Here is a 27,075-nt window from a genome sequence, read left to right as displayed (position 1 = left end):
TCAGTAGAGTTACTGATTTATTAGAAATAGCAAGTTTTTCTCTAATATTGCCCAGTAAAATTTTTTTAATTTATTTCCATCAGAGTTACTAATTTAGAGTATAAAATAGCAAAATAAGAAATATCAAGGAAAAAAGATATTTCTGGTAACTTTTTATCTAAAATTGACCATTTAGATACAGAGTGGTAACAAGACATGCTTAGGGTTAGGACATGTAACTGTATTCACTATACTCAGTCCTAAAAATTTTGTAATACCTCTATCTTCAAGGAGATTTAAGTTTGCCTCCCTCATACTCCTCTAAAAGCAGTGACTATGGAAATGTCATAGGAGAGGTACAAAATATGTTTGAAGAATAGAAAAGGAGGAACAACTAACGTTTCATTGATTCAAGGAAATTTCCTCAAAAAAGGTAACATTGGAACTAGATATTGATGAATTTGTTTAAACAAAGACTTTCTGTTTTTTAAGCTAAAAGAACCAACGTATGCAAAAGCAGAGAGAAACATATGAAAAGAGAACTGCGCTTTCCAGGAATGGAGAAGATGGGAATGTGGCTGGAGCGTTAGGGCGCATAGTTCCGAGTAGATGGATATTAGGCCCTTCAGGAGATTGACACCTTTTTTTTTTTTTTTTTAATTGAGACAGAGTTTTGCTTTTGTTGCTCAGGCTGGAGTGCAATGGCGTGATCTCGGCTCACCGTAACCTCTGCCTCCTAGGTTCAAGCAATTCTCCTGCCTCAGCCTCCCTAGTAGCTGGGATTACAGGCGTGTGCCACCACACCTGGTTAATTTTGTATTTTTAGTAGAGACTGGGTTTCTCCATGTTGGTCAGGCTGGTCTCAAACTCCTGACCTCAGGTGATTCACCCACCTCGGCCTCCCAAAGTGCTGGGATTACAGACATGTGCCGCCACACCCAGCTAATTTTGTATTTTTAGTAGAGACGGTGTTTCTCCATGTTGGTCAGGCTGGTCTCAAACTCCCGACCTCAGCTGATCCACCCGCCTTGGCCTCCCAAAGTGCTGGGATTGCAGGCAAGATTGATGTCTTAATGTGAAGGGTCCTTTATGCAAACTAGAGGTTTTGAGGTTCCCCCTCCCCACTGGGCCTTGCAGTTCCATTAAAGAATTTTAAGCAAGGGAGTAATAAAATTGGTTATATCACTGTATGAATAAAATAGTCAAACTTTTTATTTATAGGAGAAAAATTGTATTAGATGTAGCCAAATATGGCTTATGTAATGCAATTTTAAAATTCAGAATTGGAAAATTGGTTATCTTTGATTAACTGGTTCATTTTCTTTTCTTCCTAACTTCTTTCTTCTGTCAGCCAGAAAAAAATATAGGAAATAATGGATAAGCTAGAAGCAGTATTTGCTTTTTAAGTTTTGCATCACTGAAACAATCCCCTACACTGTTAGAAGCCTAACACACAATGCTATTGTGCTCTGGGTCTAGAAAAAATGTGAGGCCTGCTAGTCTGATTCTGCAGCAGGGAGTAAGGAAAGCCAATACTTAACTTTGTAAGCTGCTAACTATTAAATGTTTAATAAAACAGGGTTTATAGTAATGTTTTTTTGAGATGGAGTCTCACTCTGTTGCCAGGCTGGAGTGCAGTGGCGCAATCTTGCCTCACTGCAACCTCTGCCTCCCGGGTTCAAGCGATTCTCCTTCCTCAGCCTCCTGAGTAGCTGGGATTAGAGGCACCCACCACCACGCCCAGCTAATTTTTGTATTTTTAGTAGAGATGGGATTTTACCACGTTGGCCAGCCTGGTCTCAATCTCCCGACCTCGTGATCCACCCGCCTTGGCCTCACAAAGTGCTGGGAATGCAGGCCTGAGCCACCGTGCCTGGCCAGTAATATTTTTCTTAAAGAGAGAATATCAAAATAAAGAGGAGAGTCAAGAGTAGAGGCTATCACCAAGCCTTTTTCAGAGAGTCACCTAATTTGTTAAGTTTTTCTTAAAATTACCAACCATCAAAAAGAAGAATTTTGATCTATATCTACACCTAAGAGATGTCAGTAGAGCAGTAAAAATATTTCTCTAATTTAGAAGTTAAGTAACTTTCCCACAGTCATAAAATAATCATGTCAAAGCCTTTCAACCACTAGTTTTAGTAATCCACCCTGCTTTTTTCCTCAGGAAAAAAAAAAAAAATGTACTTCCCAGATAAACATCACCTTGCGTTTCACCGCAGGTCTGGGTGATCCTGACCTTGGAACAAGTGATAGTGTTGGTGCATTTAAAGTAGCAGCTTTTGGGTGACTGGCTGGTCCTGAGGAGTTTTTCCTACTTAGCAGTGTTCATTTTATCTATTACTGCCATGAAGCAAAATACAGGTTTGAAAAGTTGAATGAGCAGTGTTGGTAACTGCAAAACAAAGTGTTGCAACACAGGAGGCTGAGGTAGTTTTAAGCAGATAAAGTCTACAGAAATTAGTTTACAGAAATAGTGTTAGGCTGGGATGTTTTAGCCGCTAGATTTCAGATTTAGAGAAATCAAGTTTAGAAAAATAAACCAGCAAAGTAGTACAAAATTAATAGCAACAATGTCAGAAAGAATTTGCTTCTGAAAAGGATCTATTTTCCCTTTTGTGAAGAGAAACATTTGTTCACCGTTGGTTACTTATGATTGAGATAATTAAAAGCAATTTTATTTGGTTTTAGCAGCCTCCTTGTAAAAACTTATGAAATATTAGGCAGTTTGATTTTCTTCTCCTCTCTGGACCTGCAGATAAATTTGTTGTGAATAAATGGAAAATAGTTTGGCAGTGGACAGAAGCACGGGAAAAGCCAAGAATCTGGTCGATTTAGAAACCAGACATTGTGAATAAATGAGTTGGGTACAGCTCTTAGAAAAAGGCTAACTTTTGCCCTTCAAGTTCTTTTCCTACATCTGTTTTTATTTCTTTCACACTTTATGAAGTCAATAAAAATTTTGATTTCATTGTTACAGAAGTTTCTCCTTGTATAGGAGCTTTTCATGCCTTCTGTTGGCCATAAATAATTTACTTGATTTCTCAAGGCTCCTGATTGGTGACTTTTCATAAAAGGGGATGTCTAGGTTGTTTCTGATATTATCTCTTTGTACCCAGAGAACACTTCTGACACCAAATGGAGGGCCTTCCTCCCAGCAACAACCAGTTCTTCAACTCTACCTGGAGTTCACGTCAGATCCCATAGGTGAAACGCTGAGTCCCACAAGACTATCTCCACTTTAGATGCCAGTCACAAGTCCCAGGCACCCCATAATTCTGACTCACTCGCTGTAAATCAGAAGTTCCCATGAACTCCTCATCAGGTTTAATAATTTACTAGATTGGTTCACAGAACTCAGGAAAGCACTTTATTGACATTTACTGGTTTATTATAAAGGATACTATGAAGAATATAGATGAACAGCCTGATGAAGAGAGATTAATACATAAGGTGAGGTCCAGAAGATTCCTGATCTTGGGCGCTCCTGTCCCATGGGTTAGGGTAGGCCACCCTCCCTGCACATGGATGTATTCACCAACTTGCAAGCTCTCTGATCCTTGTCATTTAGAGGTTTCATCATGTACACGTGATCAATTATTAACTCAGTCTCCAGGCCCTCTCCCTCTCCAGAAGTTGGGAGGAATGGGTCTGAAAGTTCTACGCTTCTGATCATTACTTGATCTTTCTGGCAACCAGCTCCATCCTGAGGCTACCTAGGGTTGCGCCAAGAGTCATTTCATCAAAACAAAAGAGGCTTCTTCTACCCATGAAGCGTCAAGAGATTTAAGAACTCTCCATTAGGAAGAACAGATGCTTCTCTTATCCCCACCACTTAGGAAATTACAAGAGTTTGTTGTTGTTGTTGTTTTGAGACGGAGTCTCGCTCTGTCCCCCAGGCTGGAGTGCAGTGGCGCCATCTCAGCTCACTGCAAGCTCCATCTTCCGGGTTCACGCCATTCTCCTGCCTCAGCCTCCCGAGTAGCTGGGACTACGGGCGCCCGCCACCACGCCCGGCTAATTTTTAGTATTTTTAATAGAGATAGGGTTTCACTGTGTTAACCAGGATGATCTGGATCTCCTGACCTCGGGATCCACCCGCCTCGGCCTCCCAAAGTGCTGGGATCACAGGCGTGAGCCACCGCACCCAGCTGGAAATTTTGATTTAAGTGCTGTCCTTTGTCAGAAACCAGAGACAAAGATCAAGTATATATATTTTTATTATGTCACAAATGGATTCTAAAATCAGATAATCTTACTGTTACTTACCTGTGAAGAGGACTTCATACTTTGTACATAAGTATTGGCCATGACTTAAACAAGAGTCACATGGTGCTATGAACTTAAATAATTACTAGTAAAATTTAGCCAGGGCTAGGCGCCATGGCTTATGCTTGTAATCCCAGCACTTTGGGAGTCCGAGATGGGCAGATCCCCTGAGGTCAGGAGTTCGAGACCAGCCTGGCCAACATGATGAAACCCTGTCTCTACAAAAAATGCAAAAATGAGCTGGGCATGGTGGTGGGTAACTATAATCCCAGCTACTTGGGAGGCTGAGGCAGGAGAGTCACTTGAACTTGGGAGGCAGAGGTTGCAGTGAGCCGAGATGGTGCCATTGCACTCCAGCCTGGGTAACAAAGCAAGACTCTGTCTCAAAACAAAAAAAAATTTTTTTGGCTGGGCGCGGTGGCTCATGCCTGTAATCCCAGCACTTTGGGAGGCTAAGGCAGGTGGATCACTTTGAACTCAGGAGTTTGAGACCAGCCTGGTCGTATGGTGAAATCCCGTCTCTACAAAAAAATACAAAAATGAGCCAGGCGTGGTGGCTTACACCTGTGGTTCCAGCTACTCGGGAGGCTGAGGCTGGAGGACTACTTGAGCTGGGAAGTGGAGGTTGCAGTGAGCTGAGATCGTGCCATTGCATTCCAGCCTGGTGACAGAGGGATACTCTGTCTCCAAAAAGAAAAAAAAAAAATTACTATTAAAATTAGTTTTCATGGTGTTTTGGTGAACTTTAGCTTACCAGCTTAAAATTATGGAATTCATTTCATATAGCTTCCACTGTAAATACTAACTTGATTCAATCCTGTTAATAACACTAAGCACTGTGATTGTCAACCATGACTGCACAGTGGGATTGCCTGGGAAGCTTTAACATACACTGATACCTGGGTCTCACACCCCAGAGATTGACTTAAGTGGTTTGAGGTGCAACCCAGGTACTGCAGTTTTCTTTCTTAAAGTTCCACAGATGATTCTAATGTAGTCATGGTTGAGAACTACTGACCAAGAAGCATGATTTTTTAAGGTGGCTAACCCCTTTTGGTCTACTGGTTTACATGCAGTAGAGATAGTTGGGGAGATAATTTTTGCTTAAAATAGGAAAGCAACTGACACAGTCACGTGGTAGGCATGCAGGGTTTAGAACAGTAAGAAACTAAAGATTATACCATACAACACTGTGAATTTATTAAATACATTCCAGAGTGGGTTATAAGCCAAGATGTGCTAGATCAACTGTGTATGGTGCTGCTAATGAGTTCACAGAAACCTAGAGGTTTTTACTTGCCCAAGGTCGTACCACTAGCTGGGGACACAACCAAAACTGGAAAATTACAGCAGTAATTCATAGTTTGTTGCCTTGATTATTTAGGTCAAGTTCTGTAAACTTTTTCTGTAAAGGGCCAGATTGTAAATATTTTAGGCTTTGCAGGCCATATGGTCTTTGTTGCAATTACTCAACTCTGCTAACATAGTAAAAAGCATCACACACATTATGTAAATGAATGAATGTGTATTCTAGTAAAACTTTATTGACAGAAGCTGGATTTGGCCTGTGACCTGTAGGCTGCAGATCCCTGATTGAGGATTGTTTGAATCTTCCCACTGGAAAGTTGGCTCCTTGAGAGTCGGTTGAAGACGTTACTGGTGCCCCGTGGTGCCTTACTTCCTGGTACTGTTACAGTGCCCTGTGTCGCAAGGTGTTAGATGAGTGCTTGTTGAATTTGTATCTAGGCAGCTCTTAACTTTTTTTGTTGCTTCTAACCCTTCCAGTAGGGGAAACAGTTGGCACATATTCCAGCTTTGGAGAGGAAATGCTTGAAGTCTGTAGCAGGGTATAACTGCTGAATTCTTCAAGCGAATTAAAGATCTGAATTTGCCCTAGGGCATTTCTAATTATCTTAATGTCCTGGAACAGATTCTAAGAATTCGTTTTAAATCTGAAAGTTTTTCTTAAAATCTGTTTTATGATACACCGTCTTTAATTATTTTTGTGAATGTTGTTAGTTTCTCACAACAATATTTATTTCAATTCATTTGGACCTAAGATCTTCGTTGTACTTATGTGTGGCCAGTAGACTTTTTAGCAAAATTAAACAAATGCTAATGGGTTCCCACAGCCACCCAAATATTAGAAGTACAGCCCCAGATTATGAGCCCATTTCTCTTTTTCTTTTCTTCTTCTTATTATTTTAAAGAGATAGAGTCTCAGTATGTTGCTCAGGCTGGTCTCAAACTCCTGGGCTGAAGCCATTCTCCTGCCTCAGCCTTCCAAGTAGCTGGGATTACAGGCATGAGCCACCACCCCAGACATGAACCCATTTCTAATGCAAAACAGGTATTGACCTGACAACAGGGCCCTTGATTGTGGCGGAAAGAGCAGTGGCCTTGGAATTAAAAGCCCTGTTGTGACTCATGGCTTTGCCACTTTTAAACCCTACTTTTATTTAACTATAATGTGCAGGTATCTGTCCCACTCTTTAGGGATGGAAAGGTGAAATGAGGTGTGCTGTCTATGTGACAGTGCCTTGTGAGCACTTTTCTGACCTCTCCCTGAGGAGGTTTGGGTCAGGCCTAGCAGAAACTACAGCCATAGAGCACAGAGGGAAGTAGGACTAGACTAGCATAGAGTGAGTCTATGGGAGTGTGCCCACTGGTTTCCTGAGAGAATGTCGAAGAGTCTACAATGGGGAGGCCTCATCAGCCTCGATTTGAGAAGCAAGTGTAGGTCAGAAATGGGGAGCAGAACAAGAGAAAAAGAGGAAGGTCAGGAGTCTTGCAGAGCTGAAGAGGTGGTAAGTGATTCAAAGCTGGAAACAGGCAAGGTAATCTGGAACTCTGTCTTGATGTCCATTGAGTTATGCTAAATCGAGACTCATGTTCTTCTTACCTTGTATTTCTTAAATTGATTTGTTTGATGCCCTGGGTATTTTGAAGCTCCTAGCTGCATAATCTCGGCTGAAATAAAGGCACAGAATTAGGGCAAATAACTGCAGTGACTTGTGTACCTGCTGAGTGAAAGCCAAAGAATCAATAGCTAGAATCTGTGTCCACAAATTGCTTACAAACCACATGTAGATATGACATTTAACATCAGGCAAGGCTAGGCACGGTGGCTCACACCTGTAATTCCAGCACTTTGGGAGGATCACTAGAGCCCAGGAGTTTGAGACCAGCCTGTGCAAGATGATGAGACTCAGTCTCTACAAAAATGAAAAAAGAAAAAAACAATAGCTGATTGTGGTGGCATGCACCTGTAGTCCCACCTACTTGGGAGGCTGAAGTGAGAGGATCATTTGAGCCCACGAGTTTGAGGTTACAGTGAGATACGGTCATGCCACTATATTCCAGCCTTTCTGCATGTAAAAACAAAAAATAAAGACACGCACGCGCGCGCGCGCGCACACACACACACACACACACACACACACACACACACACCAGCCTAACCACTTACCACCTCTTAATCATCTTTATAATGGACATAAAAATGCGTGCTATACTTTACATCATAGTATTCTTGAGTGGAATGAAATAATGCATATAAGGTGCTGTGCACAATGTGCTTGGCTCACAATAAACACTTAATATTATTAGATATCATTTCTACCAGTATCACTAACAGTAGTAAGAATAGTAGTAGTACTTAAAAAGCAAGTTTGCATTAGTTTTAAAGCAGTATGAAATCCCAAGTTTTTTAAGACAGAGTCTCACTTTGTTGCCCAGGCTGGAGTGTAGTGGTGCAGTCTTGGCTCACTACAGTCTCTGCCTTCTGGGTTCAAGCGATTCTCCTGCTTCAACCTCCTGAGTAGCTCTGATTACAGGTGCTAGCTCTGATTACAGGTGCGTGCCGCCACATCCAGCTAATTTTTATTTGTATTTTTTAGTAGAGACAGGGTTTTACCATGTTGGCCAGGCTGTTCGCAAACTGCTGACCTCAAGTGATCCTCCCGCCTCGGCCTCCCAAAGTGCTAGGATTACAAGGATGAGCCACCGCACTCGGCCTCAAGTTATAATTGTTAATATTTTTGTGACATTCAGGATAAATACTTTTTAGTATTATGCTACTGAAGGGCATGTCTCAGCATCGGTGTATCCTTGCCTGAAGCTATATGTTACATTGCATTTACACAGAGTTGTCTTGGTGTCCAGAGAACAAATCAGTTGAGACAAGGCCATTTTGAAAACTATTTTTTTCCAGGGAGCATACCTTAGTACCCTGTTGGGGCATCCGTGTGTGCGGGGTATTTGGATTATAGGTCTTCAATGTGAAGGCAAGCTTCTTATCAAATGAAGTGTTTTGTCTGATCTTACAGTTTAAACCCACAAGGAGGTAACAAAGCAAAGGGCTAACACATCTTTTCGCTACTTAGAACTACAGGCCAGAAATTTGCTTTTGTATTCTGAGATCTTATGATACTTGTCTCAATGAAATAAAACTGTGCATGCGTTATTCTGCATTTCCATATTACTATTCTCTGTATTGGTAATTATTATGATACTTGCTTCCTGTACTTAAAGAAGCATGCAGATTTATTTTATAACCACTTCAAGGAAAGAACCAATTCCTTTGGAGATTTCCTGTGGTTCCTAAGTTGCATGCCTCCAAGTCTGTTAGGTTGTGGGATTTTGCATTTGAGAGAAATGAGGGAGGTGGAGAGAATGAAGAGAAAGTGGACTGGCAGAATTACAGAATGTGGTTTCATCTGATTTTTTAGGCTGAGGACTACTCCATTTTTAGATACCATGCATAGAACTCAGGCATCCTGGGTCCTGCCCCACTGCTGCTTTGTGGTCAGAACATCGTGAGATCGTGCAGCCTCAAGGCTGGGAACATATGGGATCGGGTCCAAGAGCAGGTTGGAGTTTGGGTTCATGATTTCAAGGTCAGGGTCATGAGGGCACCTCAAGACGATTACCGAGAAGTCAAAAGCATGTGCCAGTAATGGCAATGGGAAGGTCTGGGAAACAGCCAAAACGTAACTGTCAGGAACGTGGGACAGAGTCCCTAGGGCAGCTTTTCCCAAAACATGTTCCAAGATATACTAGCTGTATGGGATGTTGACTTACAATAATATGTGGTGGAAAGGTTTTCTAGACAAACACTGAGTTCAGAGTTAAGCAGGTTTTTTCTATTGCAGAGCTTGTCAGAGCCTCTGATATGCCCATTAATATTGTAAGTATACAAGATGTAGCTTTAAAATTGGGCAAATAACAGATATTTCATACAGAATCCTGGATGTGGCCAAGAGTGATGAGAGATGAGGGATCCTCTTGTCAGAGTAGCACCCCACAGAACACGCTTAGGGAAAAGTTGTCCCAGGGCCTGTGGCGTGTGCTCTGAATTCATTGCTGTGACCTTTTCGCCTGGCTCTTAACTCTGGGGTTCGGAAGGAACCAGCAAACACCCAAAAAAGTTATCTAGGCTCTTATTGAGTGCTTCCCCCTTGTCCTCCATCTGAGTCACTTGGCTGATATTTGTTGCTGCTATTAACAGAATTCAGGAAATCAGCCCTTCTTAGAGGAAGAAGGACAAATGAGACCACAAACAACAAAACATAATGAATGGATGAGAGCCTGTGTATAATTGGCCCTGAATTAGCAAACAGGCTTTCCCCACTCCCTTAAAATGAAAATAAAATAATTTTAAAGAAAGCACCAAAGTGACTATATCTAATAATGTAACAATGAGATTGAAAAATGAGGGCACACTATGTGTTTAGGGATGGCTGAGGCTAATGAATGTCAAGACAGACTGCATCTTTGACAGCCTCGGCTCACTGGCTCCTGAAATCATCACACACAAAACAGTATTCTTCTCGCATTCTTAAAGTGAAAGACACTGTTTCCCTGTCACACTAGCAATGTTGCGAAGTAAGTGTCATCCTTTCCTGCTCCTTGGCCCTGCCTTCTACAGCTAGTGCCCCTGCCAGTTGTCTCCTCAGCACGTGTCCCGTGTTCCTCTTCTCTTCCCTCTTGGCACAGCCTTGCTTCCGGTCTCATCATCCTGTGCCTGGGCTGATGCCTTTGCTTCCCAGCTGCAGTCGGCTGGTGATGGATGTGGGGGTAAGGCAGGCATTCCAGATATTTATAGAATTCTTCATGTCTCTTTTCCCATTAACCATGAGTTACTTGAGGGTGAAGATAGTGTCTTATTTGCCTTTCTGTCTCTAGTAATTAGCCCAGTACCTGGCACTTTTAATTAAGGAGTTATCACTCAGTACTGTTAAATAGGGATAAAAAGAAAAAAACAAAGAATGGAATAAAGTAAAAGCTTGATAGGTTTTGTTACTCTTTTTGCAGTTGATCATTGGCTATTCTTTTTTTTTTTTTTTTTTGAGGCGGAGTCTCGCTCTGTCGCCCGGACTGGAGTGCAGTGGCCAGATCTCAGCTCACTGCAAGCTCCACCTCCCGGGTTTACACCATTCTCCTGCCTCAGCCTCCGGAGTAGCTGGGACTACAGGCGCCCGCCACCTCGCCCGGCTAGTTTTTGTATTTTTAGTAGAGACAGGGTTTCACCGTGTTAGCCAGGATGGTCTCGATCTCCTGACCTCGTGATCCGCCCGACTCGGCCTCCCAAAGTGCTGGGATTACAGGCTTGAGCCACCGCGCCTGGCCGATCATTGGCTATTCTTAATGCTTGTAGACCAGTTAGCACTTTAGCAGCATACAGATAAGATATATTAAAATCATACATTGAGTTTTTAAAAAGTAGGGCATGGTGGCTCATGCCTGTAATCCCATCACTTTGGGAGGGCGAGGAAGAAGGATCACTTGAGCCCAAGAGTTTGAGACCAGCCTGGGCAACATAGTGGGACCCTGTCTCTACAAATTTTTTTTTCTTTTTCTGAGATGGAATCTCGCTCTATCGCCCAGGCTGGAGTGCAGTGGTGCGATCTAGGCTCACTGCAAGCTCCGCCTCCTGGGTTCACGCCATTCTCCTGCCTCAGCTTCCCAAGTAGCTGGAACTACAGGCGCCCGCCACCACTCCCGGCTAATTTTTTGTATTTTTAGTAGATACAGGGTTTCACTGTGGTCTCGATCTCCTGACCTCGTGATCCGCCCGCCTCGGCCTCCCAAAATGCTGGGATTACAAGCGTGAGCCACCACACCCGGCCTACAAAAATTTTTCAAAAAATTAGCTGGGTGTTGTGGTCCACCTGCCGTCCTAGCTACTTGTGAGGCTGAAGTGAGAGGATCACTTGAACCTGTAAGGTGAGAGCTGCAGTGAGCCGTGACAGTGCCACTGCACTCCAGCCTGGGCGACAGAGCAAGACCCTATCTCAAAGAAAACCCAAAAAGTTCATAAGTACTTAAACATGCTTTTCAGAAAATGACTAATGATCAAAAACTAGCAATTGCGATAATAGCAAATGAAGAAATGTCAAATGGAGGAGAAATGAAAAATGTTTATAGAATCCAGGACACACATTTACAAGAATGTGAAATACTGTGAAAATAATTGGGTGGAGAATTATGATTAAATTGAGACTTGAATTACCTGCAGTAAATTCAGCTGCATATTGGTTGTTAGGCATTTTATCATTACTAATCCTGTTACCATCATTGTTGAATAAGAGAGTCATACTTGATATAAAAGGTCCATACATTTGTAAATAATTCATTATTATGTTAGTTTGCAAGAGTCATGATTTTGCCAGAATTTATCCAGAATGGTCGATTGGTAATCCCAGAGAGTAGCAGAGGCACTGGGCAGTGAAGCTAATAGCAGGTCCTAAAGCCAGCATGAGCAAGTGCTGGGTGGTAAGAAAATAGAACTCAGGTAGTAGTGAGGTAAATACAAGCAGACAGGGCAGACCTAGAAGGAGACAGGAAGTAAGAGGCTTTGGGAGGCTGAAGGAGCAGAGACTCAGGAACACTCCCCCGGCATCATGCAGCATTATTACATAAGTGTTAGTAATTTCAAATAATTACAACTATTTTAGATATATCATGTGCTAGCTACTATTATAGTATGCTCACTAGAATTTACTGCTTTAATCCTCACAGCAACCTAGGTGAATACTATTATGAATCCTATGACTTTTCATTTATAGATGACAAAATTGAAATACAGGGAAAGTAAGTCATTCACCCAGCTGATCATCAGTAAATGGAAAAGCCACAATTTGACCGCAGGAAAATGAGGGTTATTTGACAGGGCTGACTTGAAGAACGTTTAGATTGCTGTAGAACTGTATTTAGTGCTTAACGATATACAATAACTGATACAATTGGTATCCAAACAGCTGAATGTCATGCTTTTAGGGATCAAGGAAAGCTGCCTAAGTGTGCATGTACCTAGCATTTGAGTTGCCTTTTGATACAGATGATCATACCAGAAAAGTATACCATCAGATTTCAGGCCTATCTGCACAGTAATATGCTTGGAGTTCTTCATGATGTCAAAGCTCAAAACTGTTTCACTGTTCACTGATATCAAAGCTCAAAACTATTATGACTCTTAGGCTCTGGCAAAAAACATGTGATTGTTTAAAAATTCGGCATTTATCTTATCCTGTGGATGGGCAACTTCTCAGGCCCATTTCTCACCACCAGCACAGCAGTAACACAAGGTGTTTTAATAAATCTATTGCCCAGTCTCTTCCATATGGCTATGCTTAGCTCTAAAAGAAGGAACCAAGAAATGGGTGTTATGCTGAATTGGAAACAATTTTCAGATAAAGCACAGCAGTCTGCAAACCTCCTCCAGCTCAAGATGGTGTCAATAGAATTGCCTTTTTAAGCATTAGAAAAGACACATGTACTTGATTGTGGTTTCTCTTTACTGCCACCTTCCACTCTGGTCATCACTACAGACACAGAGTAATTTGTGTACTGTAAATAGCTAGATCTTTCTGTAATCTTTATTTGTTTCTTTGTTTGTTTGTTTTATGAGATGGAGTCTCACTCTGTCGCCCAGGCTGGAGTGCAGTGGCTCGATCTCCACTCACTGCAACCTCTGCCTCCTGGGTTCGAGTGATTCTCCTGCTTCAGTCTCCTGAGTAGCTGGGATTTCAGTCGCCCGCCACCACGCCTGGCTAATTTTTGCATTTTTTTTTTTTTTCTTTAAGTAGAGACAATGTTTCACCATGTTGGCTAGGCTGGTCTCGAACTCCTGACCTCAGGCAATCTGCCTGCCTTGGCCTCCCAAAGTGCTGGGATTATAGGCATGAGCCACCACTCCCGGCTTTAACCAACATTCTTAGTTGAACACAGCAGAAAGGGGAACCTCCATTATCACATGGAACTCAGGCAGTAGTGAGGGCAAATATGAGTGGGAGAGCTATCTTCCTGCTGCAAGTTCACTCTCTACCTGAGAATACAGCATGCCAAGGTACAACAGAGCACACTGGCCAGCCCCAGTGCAGGAGTCATCATGGAGTGTGCCTTTTTTTTTTTTTTGGAGACAGAGTTTCGCTCTTGTTGCCCAGGCTGGTGTGCAATGGCGCGATCTTGGCTCACCACAACCTCCACCTCCTGGGTTCAAGCTATTCTCCTACCTCAGCCTCCTGAGTAGCTGGGATTACAGGCATGCACCACCACGCCTGGCTAATTTTTTTTTTGTATTTTTAGTAGAGACAGGGTTTCTCTATATTGGTCAGGCTGTTCTGGAACTCCCTACCTCAGGTGTTCCATCCGCCTCAGCCTCCCAAAGTGTTGGGATTACAGGCGTGAGCCACTGTGCCTGGCTGGAGTGTGCACTTTTAACGTGTCTATTCAGGGACACATGGTCTCTAACAACAAATGGCCATCCCGATAGTGGTGGAGCAGAGTATTGGACCTCTAGAGCCCACATTTTTATTGTAGCAGTATGTAGTCTTCTTATAACAGGTGCTATGGCCATGGGTCTTATCAGCTCCTATTGAAAATTGGAATTAGGATGAGCACAGCAGGTTGCAAGAATTCTAACTTTTAAGGTGCCACAGACGATAGTATTCTTTAGAAATCTTAGTGTTATCCTTTTCATCCTTTTGGGGTAGCAAACAAAAGGCACTCAGTAAATAATATGGAGTCTAATTTGGGGAAAACAAAATTATTGTTTTAAAAATTATTTTTGTCTTTAGAGGCTGTACATTTATGTCAACTGCATGACCACATTGTTGATATGCTTAAGAAAGATAACAGTCAAGGTTGCCTTTTTACACTTTATATTTGTGCTCATCCAACCATGAGACCTTTAGAAATATTGAATATCTGCAGTTATCTCCCTTCAAGTCTTATTTTGAGTTTATATTACTTTTGAACTCAAAAGACCTCAAGCCATTTGATCTACCTGACAGTATAATATTCTTTAATTTTAAGTAGCATTGTATGATGAGTCTGAAATATTGGCAGCTTATAATGCATATAAGTTAGTGATCCTAGTAAATGTAAATAAAATAATAAACAGAAACATGCTGGGCATGGTGGCTTATGCCTGTAATTCCGTAACTTTGGGAGGAGGACTGCTTCACACCAGGAGCTGGAGACCAGCTTGGGCAACAGAAACCCCATCTCTACAAAAATCTTTAAAAAATCAGCTGGATGTGGTGGTGCATACCTGTAGTCACAGCTACTCAGGAGGCTGAGGAGGGAGGATCACTTGAGCTCAGATTGAGGCTGCAGTGAGTTGTGATTGCACCTCAGTCTAGGTGGCAGAGTGAGGTCTTGTCTCAAAAACATAATGATAAATGAAAATAATTATAATAACAAACATTCAGCCAATAACTGGGATTTTTTTTTACCATTGCTATTTTTTTATCAAGACAAACATCTGGAGAGTTCCACAATTCCAGATGCTTACAAATCTGCTTCTGGGTTGTGAAGAAAATCATTTGGGTATGTGTAGCTTTTAACTTTTTTTTAAAAAAACTGAATATTGAGGATTTGTGTAGAATAACTTTGAATGTTTTGGATCTTAGATTTAAATGGAAATATCAAAAATTTTATATAGGTTGGGCTCTAAACTACGTATTTCCATATTGTCAGAATTTAGAAAACATCTTTTATGAAATAGAAACTAAGAATTTTGGCAAACAGAAAAACTTGCCCAAGGTCTCCAGAATTCATTTGTTTGACAAATATGTATTGAGCATCTACCCTGTGACCGGTGGTATTCCTGGGATTTGTCAGGAGCACGATTGCTGTCTTCCTGGAGCTTACATTCTAACCAGGGAAAACTGACAATAAGCAATAAAAAAATAAATAATGTAGTTTGTTAGAAAGCCATAGGTGCTACAGGAAAGAATAAACTATAATGTAGGGTTGGAGTAGCAATAAAACTATATAGTGTGGTCAGGGTAGTTCATGTGGACAAGATACAATTTGAGCCAAGATTTTAAAAAGATAAAGCAATTAACCTCAAAATAAAATCGGGGGAAAGAACATTCCAGCACCAAGTAGTTTGCTCAGCCTGTTGGAGGAATAGCAAGGAGCCAGCATGCCTGGAATGGAATGCCCAAGGGGCAATAGTGGCCAATCAGGTGAAAGTAGTAATGGGGCTAAGGCCAGATCCTATAGAGCTTACAAAGCATTGCAAAGAACTTGAGATTTTACTCTCAGTGGAATGTGGATCCGTTGGAGAATTTTAAGCACAGTATCTGACTTGAGTTTTAAAAGGGTCTCTCTGGTCCTGGTTTGAAAATATGGACTGCACTGGGAACAAGGGAAGGAGCAGGGGTCTTACTGCTATAATTCAGTTAAAAATTATGGTAGTTTAGGCCAGAATAGTAGCACCAGAGATAATGCTAGATGGTAAAATCTGGAAATATTTTGGAAGTAGAGCCACCAGGATTTCCTGGTGGATAGGATGTAGAGTATGAGAGAAAAAGAGGATTTGGGGTGTTTCCAAGGTTTTAGCCTATGCATAAATGGAGTTGTTACTATTGAGTCAGAGAAAACCTTAAGGAAGTTAGTTTTAGATAACAGTTGGGTGATGAGGGGTTCGGATATGAATCTGTTGATAGTGAGATGGCTCTCAGACATACTGGGGAAGATTCTGGTAGGCAACTGTATGTGTAAATCTGGAGGCGGGCGAGGTCTGCAGTGGAGATTTAAGTGTAGGATAATCTCAGCATGTGGAAGGCATGGAATTGTGGGTGCAAGTGGGAGATGAGAACCAAGCACTAATGCAAGGGCACTTCAATACTTAATTTTTATTTTAAGAGACAAGGTCTTTCACTCTGTTGCAGCTGGAGTACAGTGGTACCATTACAGGTCACTGCAATCTCAAACTCCTGGGCTCAAGTAATCTTCCCAAGTAGCTAAGACTATAGGTGTGCACCACCATGCTCAATTAACTTTTTTTTTTTTTTTTTTTTTTTTTTTACTTTTTGTAGAGATAGTGTCTTGCTGTGTTGGCCAAGCTAGTCTCAAACTCTGATCTTAAGCAGTCCTCTCTCCACAGCATCCCAAAGTGCTGGGATTACATGCATGAGCCATCACGCCTGGCCAGGCACTTTAATTTTAAAGAGTCTTTGATATGGTTTCTTGCCATATCAGAGATAAGAACAGCTTAATATTTCTTGACTTTTCCTTGGTTAAACAAAGGGTATGCTTTAAAATTTTTTAAAATTTTAATTGTGGTAGAAAGTACTTAAAATTTGCCATCATAACCATTTTTAAATGTACATTTCACTGTCATTAAATACATTCACCACTGTCATCCACAGAACTCTTCATCTTGCAAAACTGAATTCTGCACCCACTAAATAATAACCCCCTTTTCCCCCTCCTCCCAGCTCCTCAAAATCATCATTCCATTTTCTGTTTCTATGATTTTGACTATTCTAAGTACCTTTTAAAGTGAAATTATACAGTATTTCTCTTTTTGTAACTGGCTTATTTCACTTAGCATTATGTATGTCCTCAAGATTCATCCATGTTGTTGATAGAATTTCCTGCTGGGTGCAGTGGCTCACACCTGTAATCCCAGCACTTTGAGAGGCCAAGGTGGGTGGATCACCTGAAGTCAGGAGTTTGAGACCAGCCTGACCAGCATGGTGAAATCCGGTCTCTACTAAAAATAAAAAAATCAGCTACACGTGGTGGTAGACGACACAGCCTCCCAAAGTGTTGGGGTTATAGGCGTGAGCCACTGCTCCGGGCCTGCTTCTACTTTTTGACTATTGTGAATTAATGCTGCTGTGAACATGGATGTACAAATGTAAGGGATATACTTTTTTTTTTTTTTTTTTTCCCCAAGATGGAGTCTCACTCTGTCACCCAGACTGGAGTGCAGTGGCACAATCTCGGCTCACTGCAACCTCCGCCTCCTGGGTTCAAGCAATTCTCCCACCTCAGTCTCCTGAGTAGCTGAGATCACAGGTACCAGCTATCATGCCCAGCTACTTTTTGTATTTTTAGTAGAAACGAGGTTTCACCATGTTTCCCAGGCTGGTCTTGAACTCCTGACCTCAGGTGATCTGCCCGCCTCGCCCTCCCAAAGTGTTGGGATTACAGGCATGCACCACCATGCCCAGCAGGGATATGCTTTTTTAAAAGTCTCTGTGGTATGTATACTTTGTGACTTTCATAGATTTTTAAAAATATGAGTAATATATAAATACATTTTTATTATAAAAGATTTAAATGATATAGCTATTTAGAGACCAAAATATGAAAATTCTCATTCATTCTCTCACCTCACCTCCATCTGCAATTCCCAAAGTTACATTTGGTGTGTTATCTTCCCTCTCTTTCAGTACATTTCTGTACATTTGTCTATATCTTATTCTTTTAAAAAACTGAGATATTATACATATTCTATAGTTTAATAATGTCTTGGAGACCTCTCAATTAATGATATTTTGGAAATCTTCCCAATCTGTTGCATATGTTCTATAGTGTTATATTTACCTTTACATGTTCAGGGCTATTACCGTAGATTCGAGTCCTAGAAGTGCAGTTCCTAGGTTCAAGGAATTTTCTTTAACTCTTCATCAGATTTTCTTTTTGAAGAACCTTTGTGGCTTGATAATTATGTTTCTAGAAAATTTATTATTCAGGTTTAGAAGTTTGGGGAGCTGTTTGAAATAACACTCAAATAAATTTCCTGGCTATGGATTCGTTCCCCTTAGCAAGAGAGTTGTAAACTGTGAGTTTTATAACCTTAATGACTTTTTTTTAAAAAAGGCAATTGATCTCTTAATCTAGGTGTTTTAGCTATCATATGGGAGATGTAATCTGCAATCTATGGGACAAATGGGGGAGTTTTGGGAGTTATGATAGAAGACTGTTGAGTAATGTTTTATAGTGTTTTACAGTGGAGAAACCTGGTAGATGCCACCTCATCAGCCGACCAGGGTTAACATCACATGATAATCATATTGCTATCATGCAGTGATATTAATATAATAAAGTGAGATGGGTGCATTGCCTCTGTGATATTCTTCCCCCAAACCCATAACCACAGTTTCATAATGAGAAAATAACAGAGAAACCCAATTTGAGGGACATTCTACAAAATACCTGACCATGTTCTACAAAAGTGCCATCCATGGTGCCAAAAGTCATGCAAGACAAATCTAAGTAATCCTCACAGGTTGTAGTACACTAAGGAGACAGTGAAAACTAAATGCAAATAAAGTGGGTTTTGGTTTTTTAAAGTATGTTTATCCTAATGGACAATATGCTCCCATAAAGATCGTCTACCTTAGAAAACTGTGTCTTCCCTCTTAAATCTAAGAGATCCTTATCCCAAAGGGTGGACTCCTTTGAGATCTCCTGGGCTAGAGACCCAGTGCATGGATGGATGAGACAGTATAACCAGACTGTAAGCAAGACCGTATAAAGATGTGATCTGAGCTCATGGACACTGTGGCAAGAGGTCAGGCCTGAAGAATCAGAGAACTGAGTGGACTTTGCAATGGATAGGCAAAGAGAGGGTCCAAACTTAAAATGCAAAAGAATAATTCAAGAATGATTTGGTAAAATATAAGATAACAGCCTATAACAGAGTCTTGCAAATAGTAGCCAAAAGTCACCCTAACCAATCATAGGGCGTATCTACCACACAAAAGCGTGACTTAGTGCATGACTATTGAAATGCCAAAAAAGACAGATAAAGGAAAGTTAAGCCATAGTGGCAACCTCTGCAGATGGAACGAGGGAGCTATATGCAGTCAACACTGAGGCCAATTGAGAATATTTGCAGTTAGCATATGTCTAGGAATTCCTGTAGGTGTTACAACCCAGCAAGCATAGGTCAGCAACCCAAGGTCAGAGTACAAAATGGGTTAGTACTAAAAAGTGGCTAAAAAGATGACCAGCCCTCAAGAGGAGACAGTATTTAAATCATATACCTCTCCTTCCCCATGCTGACTAACATACTGTAATTTGTTATAGCTGTGTCTAAGATAACTATTTATAATTATAAATTAGCCCTACTGGTTCTTCTTGATACTGTCATTTCCAGTCAAAGAACTTCTAGAGTTAATGTAAAACTTCTTAAATGAGAGGACCATCTGGTTACAATTTTGGTTTCAATTCCCTGTTGTGCAACTGGCACCCAAATAAGGACTGTTTCCAAATATGAGTAGGCTAAGTCAGTCATAAATAAGCAAAAAGTTTCAGTTTTTGTTGCTATTATCCAAGATGTTAGCAGATGAAGTGTTTAATGAAAGGGTGCTTCTTTTAGGCAAACTTCTTTTACCATGATTTGTTTAACCTATACCAGTGGTCCATACATTTTTTCCTGTAAAGGGTCAAATAATAATAATTATATTATTATTTTATCTGTGACTTTATAGTTTAATTAAAATATTCCCAAAGCCCCACACGTCTTGTCTTAGGAAACCAACGATTCCCAAAAGGCATCAACCTGCTGAAAAAGGTTAACAGAACATAGCATCTGTGTACTTTAAACCCTGGATGAAAAGAGACTGAATGTGGTGGCATACTTTAGCTCTAGAGTGTTGAGGATGAGAATAATGTTGTAGTTACTTTAGTTTGATTTTCATGTATAGTACCAGACACTGAACAAATTGCTTTAGCAGAAAAATATTAAAATACATAATAATATGTGTGACATAGTCTAAATAATGCATTTCTTTTTTAATGTATTGTTGAGATTTGTATGCTAGCTATTTGGATCCTCTTGGCTTGGGTTCTTCATTCCACCATATACTTTATTTTTCTTTAGGTTTTTATGTATGTATGTATTTATTTATTTTTATTTAAAACTTATTAATGTTATTTTGATTCACAAACCGTAATTCTATCATTTTGGGGGCACAATGTGATGTTTTGATATATGTGTACAAAGTGGCATGATTAAATCAAGCTAATTACATATTTGTCATCTTGCTCACCATTTTTTATGGGGAGACACTTGAAATTTACTCTCTTACTTTGAAATACATAACACATTATTATAGATTATAGTCATCCTGCTGTGCGGTAGATCTCAAGGTAGTTTCTCCTTTCTACCTGAAACTTTGCACCCTTCCATCAACAACTCCTCATTCCCTCCCTCCCCACCCCCACCCCACCTCAGCCTTTAGTAGCCATGATACTCCCTACTTCTTTTTTTTTTTTTTCTTCCTCAACATCAATTTTATTTGGCTAAATATCTGTGGAATGTACTATAATATTACAAACTCCTATCTTTCTTTTTTTTTTCCTTTTTTTTATTATTATACTTTAAGTTCTAGGGTACATGTGCATAACATGCAGGTTTGTTACATATGTATACTTGTGCCATGTTGGTGTGCTGCACCCATCAACTCGTCAGCACCCATCAACCAGTAATTTACATCAAGTATAACTCCCAATGCAATCCCTCCCCCCTCCCCCCTCCCCATAATAGGCCCCGGTGTGTGATGTTCCCCTTCCCAAGTCCAAGTGATCTCGTTCAGTTCCCACCTATGAGTGAGAACATGCGGTGTTTGGTTTTCTGTTCTTGCGATAGTTTGCTGAGAATGATGGTTTCCAGCTGCATCCATGTCCCTACAAAGGACACAAACTTATCCTTTTTTTATGGCTGCATAGTATTCCATGGTGTATATGTGCCACATTTTCTTAATCCAGTCTGTCACTGATGGACATTTGGGTTGATTCCAAGTCTTTGCTATTGTGAATAGTGCTGCAATAAACATACGTGTGCATGTGTCTTTATAGCAGCATGATTTATAATCCTTTGGGTATATACCCAGTAATGGGATGGCTGGGTCATATGGTACATCTAGTTCTAGATCCTTGAGGAATCGCCATACTGTTTTCCATAATGGTTGAACTAGTTTACAGTCCCACCAACAGTGTAAAAGTGTCCCTATTTCTCCACATCCTCTTCAGCACCTGTTGTTTCCTGACTTTTTAATGATTGCCATTCTAACTGGTGTGAGATGGTATCTCATTGTGGTTTTGATTTGCATTTCTCTGACGACCAGTGATGACGAGCATTTTTTCATGTGTCTGTTGGCTGTATGCATGTCTTCTTTTGAGAAATGTCTGTTCATATCCTTTGCCCACTTTTTGATGGGGTTGTTTGTTTTTTTCTTGTAAATTTGTTTGAGTTCTTTGTAGGTTCTGGATATTAGCCCTTTGTCAGATGAGTAGATTGCAAAAATTTTCTCCCATTCTGTAGGTTGCCTGTTCACTCTGATGGTAGCTTCTTTTGCTGTGCAGAAGCTCTTTAGTTTAATTAGATCCCATTTGTCAATTTTGGCTTTTGTTGTCGTTGCTTTTGGTGTTTTAGACATGAAGTCCTTGCCCATGCCTATGTCCTCGATGGTATTACCTAGGTTTTCTTCTAGGGTTTTTATGGTATTAGGTCTAACATTTAAGTCTCTAATCCATCTTGAATTAATCTTCGTATAAGGAGTAGGGAAAGGATCCAGTTTCAGCTTTCTACTTATGGCTAGCCAATTTTCCCAGCACCATTTATTAAATAGGGAATCCTTTCCCCATTTCTTGTTTCTCTCAGGTTTGTCAAAGATCAGATGGCTGTAGATGTGTGGTATTATTTCTGAGGACTCTGTTCTGTTCCATTAGTCTATATCTCTGTTTTGGTACCAGTACCATGCTGTTTTGGTTACTGTAGCCTTGTAGTATAGTTTGAAGTCAGATAGCATGATGCCTCCAGCTTTGTCCTTTTGACTTAGGATTGTCTTGGCAATGCGGGCTCTTTTTTGGTTCCATATGAACTTTAAAGCAGTTTTTTCCAATTCTGTGAAGAAGTCATTGGTAGCTTGATGGGGATGGCATTGAATCTATAAATTACCTTGGGCAGTATGGCCATTTTCACGATATTGATTCTTCCTATCCATGAGCATGGTATGTTCTTCCATTTGTTTGTGTCGTCTTTTATTTCACTGAGCAGTGGTTTATAGTTCTCCTTGAAGAGGTCCTTTACATCCCTTGTAAGTTGGATTCCTAGGTATTTGATTCTCTTTGAAGCAATTGTGAATGGAAGTTCATTCATGATTTGGCTCTCTGTTTGTCTGTTACTGGTGTATAAGAATGCTTGTGATTTTTGCACATTAATTTTGTATCCTGAGACTTTGCCGAAGTTGCTTATCAGCTTAAGGAGATTTTGGGCTGAGACAATGGGGTTTTCTAATATACAATCATGTCATCTGCAAACAGGGACAATTTGACTTCTTCTTTTCCTAACTGAATACCCTTGATTTCTTTCTCTTGCCTGATTGCCCTAACCAGAACTTCCAACACTATGTTGAATAGGAGTGGTGAGAGAGGGCATCCCTGTCTTGTGCCAGTTTTCAAAGGGAATGCTTCCAGTTTTTGCCCATTCAATATGATATTGGCTGTGCATTTGTCATAAATAGCTCTTATTATTTTGAGATACATTCCATCAATACCGAATTTATTGAGCGTTTTTAGCATGAAGGGCTGTTGAATTTTGTCAAAAGCCTTTTCTGCATCTATTGAGATAATCATGTGGTTTTTGTCTTTGGTTCTGTTTATATGCTGGATTACGTTTATTGATTTGCGAATGTTGAACCAGCCTTGCATCCCAGGGATGAAGCCCACTTGATCATGGTGGATAGCTTTTTGATGTGCTGCTGGATTCGGTTTGCCAGTATTTTACTGAGGATTTTTGCATCGATGTTCATCAGGGATATTGGTCTAAAATTCTCTTTTTTTGTTGTGTCTCTGCCAGGCTTTGGTATCAGGATGATGTTGGCCTCATAAAATGAGTTAGGGAGGATTCCCTCTGTTTCTATTGATTGGAATAGTTTCAGAAGGAATGGTACCAGCTCCTCCTTGTACCTCTGGTAGAATTCAGCTGTGAATCCATCTGGTCCTGGACTTTTTTTGGTTGGTAGGCTCTTATTGCCTCAATTTCAGAGCCTGCTATTGGTCTATTCAGGGATTCAACTTCTTCCTGGTTTAGTCTTGGGAGAGTGTAAGTGTCCAGGAAATTATCCATTTCTTCTAGATTTTCTAGTTTGTTTGCGTAGAGGTGTTTATAGTATTCTCTGATGGTAGTTTGTATTTCTGTGGGGTCGGTGGTGATATCCCCTTTATCATTTTTTATTGCGTCTATTTGATTCTTCTTTCTTTTCTTCTTTATTAGTCTTGCTAGCGGTCTATCAATTTTGTTGATCTTTTCAAAAAACCAACTCCTGGATTCATTGATTTTTTGGAGGGTTTTTTGTGTCTCTATCTCCTTCACTTCTGCTCTGATCTTAGTTATTTCTTGCCTTCTGCTAGCTTTTGAATGTGTTTGCTGTTGCTTCTCTAGTTCTTTTCATTGTGATGTTAGAGTGTCAATTTTAGATTTTTCCAGCTTTCTCTTATGGGCATTTAGTGCTATAAATTTCCCTCTACATATTGCTTTTTTTTTTTTTTTTTTTTTTTGAGACGGAGTCTCGCTCTGTCGCCCAGGCTGGAGTGCAATGGCCGGATCTCAGCTCACTGCAAGCTCCGCCTCCCGGGTTTACGCCATTCTCCCGCCTCAGCCTCCCGAGTAGCTGGGACTACAGGCGCCCACCACCTCGCCCGGCTAGTTTTTTGTAATTTTAGTAGAGACGGGGTTTCACCGTGTTAGCCAGGATGGTCTCGATCTCCTGACCTCGTGATCCGCCCGTCTCGGCCTCCCAAAGTGCTGGGATTACAGGCTTGAGCCACCGCGCCCGGCCTACACACTGCTTTAAATGTGTCCCAGAGATTCTAGTATGTTGTGTGTTTGTTCTCATTGGTTTCAAAGAACATCTTTATTTCTGCCTTCATTTCGTTATGTACCCAGTAGTCATTCAGGAGCAGGTTGTTCAGTCCAAGTAGTTGAGCGGTTTTGATTGAGTTTCTTAGTCCTAAGTTTTAGTTTGATTGCACTGTGGTCTGAGAGACAGTTTGTTATAATTTCTGTTTTTGTACATTTGCTGAGTAGTGCTTTACTTCCAATTATGTGGTCAATTTTGGAATAAGTGTGATGTGGTGCTGAGAAGAATGTATATTCTGTTGATTTGGGGTGGAGAGTTCTATAGATGTCTATTAGGTCCGCTTGGTGCAGAGATGAGTTCAATTCCTGGATATCCTTGTTAACTTTCTGTCTCATTGATCTGTGTAATGTTGACAGTGGGGTGTTGAAGTCTCCCATTATTATTGTGTGGGAGTCAAGTAATTATTAATAGTATTTTTAGCCTTGCAGTCACATATGATCTCTATGTATTTGTCAGTGCCTGTTTGTTTTTTTAAACAAATGTTTAAAAATATAAATGTTCTCTGTGTCCTTCACCATGTTTTCATGCTTTGTGATAGTGGCTGAGGTTTAGAGACTTGTTTTAATAAACAATGTTCTGAAATGTTGATCTAATTGCCTCTGGCAAAAGATGTGTAATCATGACTTTTGATGAACTTATTTTAAAAATAGATGCACAGTTGATCTCTTGTTGCACGCATTTTGGCAAATTCTTGAGCGATATTATCTATAAACATGACACTTGCAAAACCTACCATACCCTGAAAGTTTGCTGTCTAGAAATTAAGTGCCTAGTTTTCATTCACATTAATATTTAGGTAAGACATGTTTTATTTCTAAATGGACTGTCAAACTTTTTTCATATTTTAATGTATAACAGTGATGACCTTTTTGAAAAGACTCAATGTAATTCGTTTTCTCATTTAAGCCATTAACTGCCCCCTTTGAATAGTATTGTTGCTGCTTTCTCTTATAAATTGATGATGTCTCAGGCTCTCAATTTACAATTACATTAGTTTCTTCCTTGAGTTTGTAGTTGAGCTGTGGCTCTGCACTGTTTGGGCCTGTACAGGCATCCTTCACAAGTCCCCGGCAGGTGGCCTTTAGCAGGCTCAAAGGTGACCTTTAAGCCATTCTTAGTATCACTGTGAAAAAGCATCCAGATTTTCCCCCAAAAAGGCCAAGTAGTTGCATGATGTGTTGTGGATTTTAGGGATATATTTTGCCTATTTCACATACTTTTTTCCAAGAAGATAGGTGAGCTTACACATTTAAAGGTTTGAACTGTTTTTCTTCTGTTTATAATTTTATTTGAGATGGTGTGTCGCTTGTCACTCAGTTTGGAGTGCAGTGCAATGGTGTGATCACGGCTCACTGTGGCCTCAAACTCCCAGGTTTAAGCCATCCTCCCACCTCAGCCTTCTAAGTAGCTAACACTACAAATGTATGCCACCACACCCAGTTAATTTTTTTTTTTTGGATTTTTTGAAGAGACAAGATTTCGCCGTGGCTGCCTAGCTGGTCTCAAACTCCTGGGCTTAAGTGATCTGCCTGCCTCAGCCTCGCAAAGTGTTGAGATTACAGACATGAGCCACTGTACCCGGCCTTTTTATAATTTTAATAATAATCTGTCAAATAATCCTTCATTACTTTTGCTTTTTAAATTCTTGTTATATTTTACTAAACAATGCTTAATCTCGCTGATAAACCATTTTAGCAGAAGGGTGTCTGATGAGTACCACCCCTCCCACCCCAGCTTTTTTTTTCTTTTCTCAAAGTTACAAGGTCTCCCTCTGTTGACCAGGCTGGAGTGTAGTGGTGTGATTATAGCTCACTGCAGCCTCAACCTCCTGGGCTCAAGAGATCCTCTCACCTCAACCTCCCCAGTAGCTGGGACCGCAAACATGCACCACCATGCCCAGCTAATTTTTTTTTTTTTTTTTTTTTTTTTAAGTAAAGACAAAGTTTCATTATGTTGCCCAGGCTGGTCTCAAACTCCTAGTGTCATTTAATTTCTGTTTTGGTATCGGCTCTGAAAGACCTGTTGAGAAGGTACTTGGAACTCTTGATATTTTCCAAAATCTGTTTTACCAAGATAAATTTTAAGGAGAGCAACAGAAAATAAAGCACAAATGTGGTTTTTTTTGTTGGTTTTTTACTTATTTATTTATTTATTTTTGAGACGGAGTTTCGCTCTTGTCGCCCAGGCTGGAGTGCAGTGGTGCGATCTCGGCACGCCGCAACCTTCCCCTCGTCCCAGGTTCAGGTGATTCTCCTGTCTCAGCCTCCCAAGTAACTGGGATTACAGGTGCCCATCACCACACCCGGCTGATTTTTGTATTTTTAGTAGAGACGGGGTTTCACTATGTTGGCCAGGCTAGTCTTGAACTCCTGACCTCAGGTGATCCACCTGCCTTGGCCTCCCAGAGTGCTGGGATTACAGGCATGAGCCACCGTGTGGTTTTTAATCAATATTATTTAATAATGAATTGGATTAAGAGAGGTGATTTTTTTTACTCAACAGAAAGTTGATTGGGTTTTTTAAAAATAGCTTCTCTTGTTTTTACTAATTAAGGCTTAAAAAATCTCTAAGAGTTCTCTTTGAGATATTTGGATTCTATAAAAATGAAACGCTTTGTTTCTTAACCAAATGATAATGCCTTAAATTGCAT

General features: G+C 40.5%; 1 protein-coding gene across 4 annotated transcripts in view; it reads left to right on the top strand.

The window, feature by feature from the left end:
* FGD4 (FYVE, RhoGEF and PH domain containing 4) overlaps positions 1–27,075 on the top strand; it is a 263,419-nt gene that overhangs the window by 144,484 nt on the left and 91,860 nt on the right. The window lies entirely within an intron of this gene.

This window comes from Trachypithecus francoisi, unplaced genomic scaffold (assembly GCF_009764315.1).
Source record: "Trachypithecus francoisi isolate TF-2019V2 unplaced genomic scaffold, Tfra_2.0 Lachesis_group11, whole genome shotgun sequence".
NCBI lineage: Eukaryota > Metazoa > Chordata > Mammalia > Primates > Cercopithecidae > Trachypithecus > Trachypithecus francoisi.
This window is presented reverse-complemented; position numbering and strand designations above follow the sequence as displayed.